Below are 10,664 nucleotides of genomic sequence, written 5' to 3'. Positions count from 1 at the left end.
ATATTCAAAAATAATGTTCCAAGAGGCACTTTGAATGTGTATTATGACTGATTGTTTCTTATCACACCCTGTTTTTGTGTTCGGTTACAATTGCTTGTCCCTGTAATCTTAGCCCTGGATTTTGTGTTACGTCTAACTCGTGATACCATTTTATTCCCTGAAGAACTCATTCTCAAGTACCAGCAGCACTCAATGAGTCTCGCAGTGCATAGCTGTCCCAATTTTCAGGCCCCAATTATCTGTTTCAATGAATCTCTCTCTTTCTCTCCCCCTGCCTTCCTCTCTCTTTGTCTGACTCATATCTATTTCTTCCTTACCTTTTTTTTTTTTACCTGTCCAACTCTTTGACTGGCAGGTCATTATCTCATATCCCATTTTTAGAGGCAAGACAGTGATCCACTGTAGGCGTCTTGTGGCAGCTCTGTGAACTTCCTCTCTGTCACCTGTGGAGAGCTGCGATCTGCCCTCGGCGTCACGCTCAGAGAAGCTGAAAGTGAAACATACTCCTGATTCTTATCACAGTATCTCAAAGCAGATGATTCTCTCTCTCTCTCTTCTCTCTGGCTGAAGAGCGATGGTTCTACTGAGAGGAACAGTAGTGGAGTTTATCAGACCGACAAGAGGCTAAAAACATGTTATTATTGGAGGAAACGTCAGGCTTGTTGACTGTGTGGTGATCTTGTCTTTTGATAGTTTGAAATGTAACAGAGAAGACAACACAGGGATATAAGGAAACAGCATATATGTACAGTTAAACTGATCATTATTACGCCATGGTAGCTTCACTACTAAATCGCTTCATTATATTTCTCAGCCACGATGGGGTAACCGCTGTTTTTTATGTAATTAAACTTGCACCTTCATCGTTAGTGTAGAGAGATGCTGCACACATGCAGATTATTCACACATGCATCTCTCATTTCTCTCTCTCTCTCTCGATAATTAATTCAAATAAATGCTATAATTAATGTATTCAAATAAATATAATCTTACTGCACATAATCTTACTGTGTCTGATTTGAAGCAGGCAAAATAGTAGATAACCATAATTTTTTATCCTTCCGGTCAAATGTTAAAGGTAAAAATTACGGTTATCTAGCATTTTGCCCACAATTGCACTGGAAACATCAATTATAGCTTTCACTTGTCAATGCTGGTATATGACCATGGTATAAGCAGGATAGTCCATGGCTAGCTGTGCATTAAATGATTTGAATGCACATCACTTTGTGTCAGGTGTTTTTTTTTTTTTTGCCTCCAATTTTAATGCATAGCTTGCAGTGGATTATTAGTTTCAAACATATACACTCAAAACAAAAAATATTCAGACATTTTTATATTTTTATAATATATTTTTACTAGTGGGTGCAGGACACTATAGTTTATTGATGTAAGTCAGGATAGCAAAATAAACTGTGACATATTATACCCCAAATTTCCAGTAAAATTGATAAAAATTTGGAACCAAAAATTAGAAATCAGACACTTTGACCTGACCATGTTTTGCTTAAGTGTTATCTGACATAATTAAGATTATTTTTTTCTGACATAGTTTAACTCTGGGATCTTGTCATATTTTATTGACATATTTTATTTTTTAGTTTTTTTTAAACTTTAGTGAATAAACTGTATTAATGAATGAAATGTTCAAGGTGTCTGAATAAATTTTGGTTTGACTGTATGACTTTCTTCTGTGGAATCCAAAAAAAAAAAATTTGTTTTTCACTGAAAATCTTTCCTTGAACATCTGTTTGACAGTAATGATCATCATTTATTTTATATAGAAGAGCAGTTTAGACCAGTGTAATAATTTAACATGCAAAAAAACAAAAAAAAACAAAACGTGAACAATGTCTTTCGAATATTGTGTTGGAGAATTGGGGGCCTTCAAGTCATAAAAGTTGAGAACCACTAGTTTAGACATTATGCTAAATTTCTCCTTTTGTGTTCCACTTCCTCAGAAGAAAAAAAGTCAAATGAGTTGCGAAAGACAAAATGGAGACAACATTTTTGGGTAAATTATTCTATGTATTTATTTGGATGACTGTGGATTTAATTTATATTTATGCCACATAGTGTGGCCTGAAAAACATCCAAAACAAAACCCTGTAAACATCTTTGTAGTTCTAATGATTCTTGATTTAAAGCAGTCGTTATTTAACCTACAGTCTCTGTTTAACCTGGCTTGTCTCTTGTGGTCTAACACTTTATTGATTTGTGTACTCATGATTGGTTGACATGAGGGTAAATAAACAGCCTTTGTGTTTGGCAGGCCTGGCTTCCTGTGTTGTTGTTTGGCTAGGCAGGGGTTCCTGTATTCTGTGCTGTGCTGTGTACAACAGGGCTCTTGTTCCATGTCCCCTCGTGACCACACGGCCTCATTTGTCTCCGTCAACACATTAACACATCAGAGAAGCCCCCTGCTGCTCTAAAATGCTGGAGAAAGCTCTCCTTCCATTACTGGTGTAAGTGCTCCCCCTCCTTTCTCGCTCCTCAGTCACGTTATTATGCTGTGCTTTATGGTGGCCATATATTTAGTGTAGCCCATCTGCAAGATGAATAGGAAGTTGTGTTAAGGTACTCTGAGGCAGTCTCCCTCCCTTATCTTGGGCTGACAGATCATTTGGCTATCCACTCTTATGTAACAGTCTGGCCTGTTGGTTTTGTGTCCCACCCAGAGAGACTCCTCAAGTCTCTCATTTAAGCTTGTTCATAAATAATCTAAGTCTGCACAGTGACGCAGTCAGACAGAAATATAGTTGTGTGGTTTTTTCCAGCGAGACACTCGCCCGCTACCAGCACTCACCCCAATGTCACGCCCACTGACGCTTGTGTGCACCAGGCTTGCCAACTCACAGACAGAGGGTTTAGGAAGTCGGATGTCTCAGACGTAGTCACAGCTCTCTCTCACTTTCTCATTTGGTCCCAAAGAGTTTCCTCTGTAGAATCTCTTTATTATGTATAAAATCCCTAGGCTGTATTATTGTCATCTTCGCTTTAATATAGAATCACATACTCATTTACATAATTTATGTTCCAAACTTGTTTTCGGTGAAACACAAAACAGGATATTCTGAAAAATCCCTTTGTTTATCTCAGTGTTGCTTTGGACCTCACATTCTCCTTTTGTGTTTCACAGAAGAAAGAAAGCCATACAGGTTTGGAACAACATGAGGGTGAGTAATTGGGAGTTGAATTTTTGAAAAGTGAACCTCTTTAAAGATACAGATTTTTTCACAAAAAAATGTAGGGCAGGGACTTGGTTCTATTTATCTGTTGTTGATTGGATGGAGGCAGATCTGAATGCAAGCTGGCCAAGTCAATTGTAAGAAAGGGGTGGGGTTTAAGCAAACTAAATTATTGGAGAAATCTGGAATACATCAGCAAAAATATGTCTGTTGTCTCACAGGAAGAACCAGTTATGACAATTCGATTTAAATGATGAGATCAAAATAAATAAATATGAAAAAATATCAAAGGTGTAAAGAGTACCTGAAAACCATACTTGAGTAAAAGTACTGATATGTGTCTGTGAAGTTTCAGCTCAAAATACCCCATAGATTTTTTTTTAATTATTTTTTTTAACTGCATATTTTGGGGCATAATTAGAAATGCGCCGATTCAGGCTGCGGCCCCTTTAATTGCTCACGCTCTCCACCCCCTCCCGAGCTCTCGACTCTATCATTGCATAAACAGAGTTCACACAACTAATATACCCCTCAAAATGGATCTTTACAAAGTGTTCGTCATGCATGCTGCATGCATACATCGGATTATGTGAGTATTGTATTTATTTGGATGTTCACATTTGATTCTGAATGAGTTTGAGGCTATGCTCCGTGGCTAACGGCTAATGCTACACTGTTGGAACAGTGCCCAAGGAAGTCGACCGGAAGTTGAAGTCGGCCGCGTGTCGCCATCTTGTAGCAGAACTTCACTTGCGTTAGCCATCCCATTGACTCCCATTCATTTTGGCGTCACTTTGACAGCAAATAACTTTACATCTGAGGCGTTTAAAGACTCAATTTGTCCATTATTTATTTCTAAAGATACACGACAATGTATAAAGGGCTCCATTACCTTCTATGTTACATTATGGCCCCGTAGAAACAGTTTTTGTAAAAATAGGCTAACGATTGCGTCATAACCACTCGACTCTCTGTCGCACAGTAGAGAAATTACCGTACAGACAGGAGGAGAAGCTCGCAGGCAATAGTATGCATTAACTTAATATGGCGTACTGGCGTTACATTTTAAAATACTATACAAAATAATTAATCAGAATAATTTCTCCTGCTCACTCACGCCAAAGAACTCCCCGCTCAAGCTCGCCGTCTCTGCAAGATTAACGATGGCAGTTTTCACGCACAGCTACTAGAAGATTTACATCTGTCAGACAGGTTGCTGACGTCATCAAGCTTAGTTTGAGTCTGCGCGTCAGAAACGGAAGTGCTAAAAATCGCTAAAAATGGGCTTCACTTGTCTCAATTGAGTTCCAATGGGGTCGCTGTGTCCATTTCTTTTACTGTCTATGTGTTGGAAAGATTTATAAAGAATGAAGTTGTGTTTATGAATTATACAGACTGCAAGTGTTTAAAAATGAAAATAATGACGGCTCTTGTCTCCGTGAATACAGTAATAAACGATGGTAACTTTAACCACATTTAACAGTACATTAGCAACATGCTAACGAAACATTTAGAAAGACAGTTTACAAATATCACTAAAAATATCATGATATCATGGATCATGTCAGTTATTATTGCTCCATCTGCCATTTTTCGCTATTGTCCTTGCTTGCTTACCTAGTCTGATGATTCAGCTGTGCACAGATCCAGACATTAATACTGGCTGCCCTTGTGTAATGCCTGGAACATGAGCTGGCATATGCAAATATTGGGGGCGTACATATTAATGATCACGACTGTTGCGTAACAGTCGGTGTTATGTTGAGAGTCGCCTGTTCTTCTTCTTTTTTAAACAAATTTTTTGTAAAATCAAAATAAAACTGAATACCTCAATATTGCAAGAAATCAAGGTCGACACAACAACCTTTTAAACAAACTCTCAAATCTCAGTTAAGCTCAAGTGCACAAAAAGGTCATAAGTAAATCAATATCCTTTAAAAAGGTCTTGTCAATATAGCAGATAAATAAAACAATGTTAAGTAAAATTAAATAGTCAAAGCCTCATCACCAGCTGCAGTCATTTCCTCAGCTAATAATAAAAAAATCTGCTAATGCTTTACATTCATGTAAAGCAGCCTTGTTGACAAGCTTTGGGTGAGTAAAGGCAAAACGCACAAGATATAGTACCTTCAATGCCCTTAGATGGCGATATTGCTTCTTTATATCAGAAACAAACTGCTGCAGAAAAAGTTAGGTGCCATGAAAAATGTAATGTGTAATTGCATTACTCATCACAAATGTAGTGGAATAAAAAGTACATTTACTTGCTCAAAAATGTAGTCAAGTAGAGAGTAAAAGTTGCCAATATCTTTGATACTCAGTACAACAAAGTAGCCAAAAAGATACTTAAGTACAGCAACTAATTACTTTTACTCAAGTACATTACACCTCTGAAAAATATGCATGGAGGAATCATTCACATTAATATAAATAAGATGCATTTAGAAAATAAATAGAGTGGATTTTCATCTTATTTGCCTTAGAGTTTGTTTTGAAGAATCTGTGTGACTTATTACAGCATAGTTGAATAAATTATATAAAACTGTCTTTCAGATATTCAGAAGATAAATATATCGCAACCATAAATGATTGAATGATCTGACTGAATGATCTGAAAAGCTCCAGTCATTCATACATTAACTGTCATGAATCACCTAGGTGATTTTGTTTTAGTCAGTCCGTCGCTGCACTCTGCGTATCAGATCTCATTTACAAGATCTGACAGTTCAGTCTTGATCTAAAGATGTCTCACAGCAACAGTCATCGCACAACAGGAAAGACCTTTATGTTACAGTCGCTCTCAGTGTTTTGTTTAAGGTCAGCGCTTTCCTGTTCAGACATAAACAAATAGAGTTGTATTGTGTATTTGTTGGTTTGACACAATGACCTTTGGAAAGCTAAAACATATAATGTCAACTTTGCTATTGTGTTTCACAATGTAGTGCAACATAGATTACTTTTACTCTGCACAACTGTGTAGTTTTCGATCCAAGTTAACAGTATGAGAGGGTTTGGTCAGTTTTATTGATTATAAAGTTAATGCCATTTGCTATTATGTAGCATGTACATTAAACTATACATCAACAAGTTAAAGTCTGTAATAACACACACACACACACATACACACTTGTATCTGTAGCCTTATAGTGCCAGAAAATTCTAGTGTCCATATAATCAATTTTTACTTCATATAATTAGGCACAGAGAGATTAGACACAAGCCACACCCCCACCTCATTCCCCAGTAAGCCTAATCAACAGCACAATAAAATGCTCGCTTAATTAAAACTCATTAATCTGCCAAATTATGCATTAATGGTTCCAATTAATTATGTAAGAAACTGATGCAGTGTAAATAATGAATGGATGGATCATCTAGAAATAAGGAAGCACAGCAGTGCTTAGTGGCTCGGCTGCCACTGAAGCAACTTACACCATTTTTATAGGTTTATTGGATAAGATGTGAATTTAGACAAGAAACACTGGCCTTCTATTAGCTCAGGTCAAGGGTCAAGCAAATTATTCTCAAAGTCTGTCATCTAGTATTTGAGACTACTCTGTAGTCACAGCTCCAGATGCTGTAAAGCACTTAATTCCTTTTTTCTTTGAACAAGTGAAAGTGGGGTAAGATGTGCCAACAGGGAAATTGAGCCTCTTGTAAGGAACTGCACAGATTTATCATATATATCTTTGTGTGATTGAAATGGGCACATGAGAAAGAGTAAAATGTAAAATTTAAATAAAATTATTTATTTATTAAAAATATGGCATATACGGTGGTGACGGTTTGCCAGCATGAAGTCTTAAATATTTAATCTAATGATTAACCCTGAGTTTAATGAGACACTTTTATTAAAACAATAGTGGCAATGGAAATGAAGTAAATTTAGCCAACTTACCTCATACATTTAATTATCTTGCGTACAAAATATTATTACAGTGCTTGTAAGGCAGTGCATTATTGATATTCTTTGAACATTTAATAGGAGTCTGTTCTAAAGTTTAACTCCGTAAGTCAGTAAATTTAAACTCAATACAGCACTGGCGATGCTTAATGTTTAATACATATGTTTAATACTTAAGTATTGCAATTCATTCAGATGCTAAACATTCAGATTTAATTCAGACTTTGTTTGCACACTGAATTATGATTGGTCATTTCCATATATGTAACTGTTTATAGCTACCTTTACTCTGTACTGTAACTTTTGCTGTGTCCAAATTCCCATACTACTGATTCCTTCATATATGGAGGTGTGTAGTAACACCATGTGTTCTTTCGCATATGTTGTACTAACAAAACAACCATGAAAACAATTTACTTGAGTGTTATTAAACAAGTACATTTTAACTACAAGTACATTTCTTGGTACCTACAGTGATTGAAAGGGATCACAATTCACCAGTTTTTATTTTTCAGCTTTTCAAATCTGATAGCTCCTCAGCTCTCATGGTCTTATGGGATGGCAAAGAGTCTCTGATGCAGCATTTAATTTACACAGAACCAAAGGATAAAACCTAAGCTTATCTAAAAGCTACATAAGCTTGCATTTAACACTATTCTTTTTTTCTGGCTTGCAAGCACTGGCATTTCCTTCAGGAAATGATAATCTAATTTTCATAAAGTACTTTACAACTGATGTTGTACAAAAACATTGTACAAAAACAGACTGAAAGCTCAGAGAAAGATGGAAGTGACTCAACTTGGACTTTTTTTATAGCGAAATTTGCAATGAAATACAGGAAATACCTTTGCATTGGTTTGGCTGAAAAACCTGAGGGCATGTTGGGGAACAGATTTCTTTGAAGAATCTGAAGAAGGCCTAGCTGGAAAAAAGAGACCCACCTTTGCTTTCAAGCTGAATTCATGTGCTAAAGAAAATACTGCAGCATAGCAAAGCTTTTGTTGATTTTTCACAATAATCATCCTTTTTGTAAATTAAAAGAAAGAAAGAAAGAAAGAAAGAAAGAAAGAAAGAAAGAAAGAAAGAAAGAATAGTCATATAATCCTGAATATCTTTAATACATCTTTGAATAGGCCTACATTTAATAAAATAATATGAAGTATAGTAAAATATTTGGAATGGCATATTGCTTTAGTATTTTAGCATAATTTGTATTCTGTAATAGAAATCTGTTCAAGTTTCCCTCAGCTTACCCATAACTTGGGGCAATTTGTCTTTATCTCTATGTCTGTTTTATTGAAACGTGCCAGAAGATAGGAAACCTATGAGAAATATTTTTCTCTGCATCATTTGTCCTTGTCTATAAGACAACTTGGGCCATTTTAGCTTATTCATTAACTTGATAAATGACAACATATTATTTTCCCCTATTTGCTGATTTCTTCATTTTGCTAACTCAAATCAAAGCAATACTGGGCAGCTCACCGAGATGGAAAACTGGTCCTTAATTTATCATTAGAAATCTCTATAACAATGCTTTCTGGTTCCGTTTAAATTATGATTGTGATGTGTTGGCAGAATAACTGTACATTTACGCACACTCCAGATCAATGAATTCGCTGCTCTGATGTCTTTAAAACAATTTGTTTGCATTTTCAAGTCTTGAAATGTTAAACTCTGTTTTTGTCAATATCAGATTCAAAGCACAGGCTCAGAGGCAGTCAGTGCAGAACAAATCATATTAGTTTTCAATTCAGCTGGTCCTCATTGCCCCAGCAGAGAGATAAAATCAATTTTTTTCTGAATTCAAGTTACTTTTCCTACAGTCCTGGGTTTATGATCTCTTCTTGCCTTATCACTAGAAGGTTTTAAGGTTCTCGATAAGCCATTCTTTTTTGTTTATGTGAGAGTAAGTCCTCCCAGGGTGATTCAGTCAGATGGTGTTACGATAGGTTCTGCTCTTGTTTGTTTTAGGTGGGTTTGCAAGTGTTTTAGTTCTGTTTCCTGTATTCGAGTTTGTTTCTATGGTTTCTCATTGATTTGATTATGATTTGCACCTGATGTTCATTTCCTTGATTAGTTTTCCTTTGCATTTAAACCCTGTGTTTGTTCATTTTTGAGTATTTTGTTTTGAGTTTGTATTTAATAAAATCGTTACTGCTAGCAATTAGATTCTGGTCTTCACATCTTTGCCGCATCCGTGCATGACAGAAGAACTGACCTAACAAATGGATCTAGTGGCATACAGATCCTCCTCCTCTTGCAGGGGGTTCGCTCCCTCGAGGAGCACACACAGGACTTCTTGGTCTGTAACATCGTGTCCATTATGATGAAGACATCCTGTGTATGTTTTTCACAGTCCTCAAGGGATGCTTATGGAGTTTGTGGACTGTGTGCTTAATGGATTCCCCCTTACCTGCGAGAGAGAGGAGGAGCCCATCACACCAGTAACCGCAATTCACACAGCATCCACTGCATCTGCAGCCCGAGCCCTCCACAATGCTAACGCCAGAGCCAATGCTTGTGCCAAAGATCGTCCCGAGCCCTAGCCCAGCGAAAATCTGACCAAGTGCGTAAATGGTTGGTAACATCGTCTGTCCCCATAGGAGTACTGAATATCAAAAGGCCAAGTCCTGCCTGGACAAGAGGAGGAGCTGGAGATAGAGGAGGATAATTAGCTCCTGAGCAATGCAATAAAGCTACTGATAATACTGAATGGACCTTATATAGGGATGCTGTGATAGGCGTCATATTCCTATAGGTAGATGTGGATCAGCTATGAGTCAGATGATGTGAGCTTGACTCACGTGACCTGCCAGAACTAGCGTTACTCTTCATTTCTTTGGCCCTGTCTCTGCTAGCTCCACTCAGCCCTCCAGCTCCTCCTACACTGGCTCTGCCTTGCAGCCTGAATCTGCCTTGCAGCCTGGATCCTCCTTGGGATTTCCTGTTTGGCAGCTCCAACCAGCTTTGTCGACCCTCTAGCTCCACCTAGAACTTCCAAGTCTGTGGGTGCTTCTCAATATCCCTCCTCGTTTCCTCGCTCCTCTGTCCTCCATCCTATGACCTGGAAAACAATCAAGCTCAGCCATCTTGAAGGACATCTCAATTATCTAATTGCACCGCTAGGAGGTGAGGATCGAGGAGTGAGGAAGCCTTTTGAGGAGTCATGAGCGAGGATACTCAGGTGTATCCTTTGCAGAAGTCTTTCTTGTCGAGAAACGTGACATGCGTATACATTCTCCTCCCCCTACATATCTGTCACAATAATTTAAATGTATGCTTTACTTTTGCAGTTTTAATAAACTTTACATCTCACATATTTCAACGGGGCATCATGCTTTATTAATATATTATATTTTTTTAAATAACCAAACATTAACAACATGTGGGCAGATCCTTTGAGTGCGGCTGATGACGCTTTGATGTGACAATAAAGGGAGCGAGGATATCATTACACTTGATTCAATTCCTCCATCCACAAGTCTTTTCCTTGCGTCCTTCACTTGCATCCTGAAGGGGTGGAGCTAAGACGCGAGGAAAGGAAGCGAGGAAAGGAAAGGAGGATGCAC

This window comes from Megalobrama amblycephala, linkage group LG7 (genome assembly GCF_018812025.1).
Source record: "Megalobrama amblycephala isolate DHTTF-2021 linkage group LG7, ASM1881202v1, whole genome shotgun sequence".
NCBI lineage: Eukaryota > Metazoa > Chordata > Actinopteri > Cypriniformes > Xenocyprididae > Megalobrama > Megalobrama amblycephala.
Note: the sequence above shows the minus strand (reverse complement) of the source record.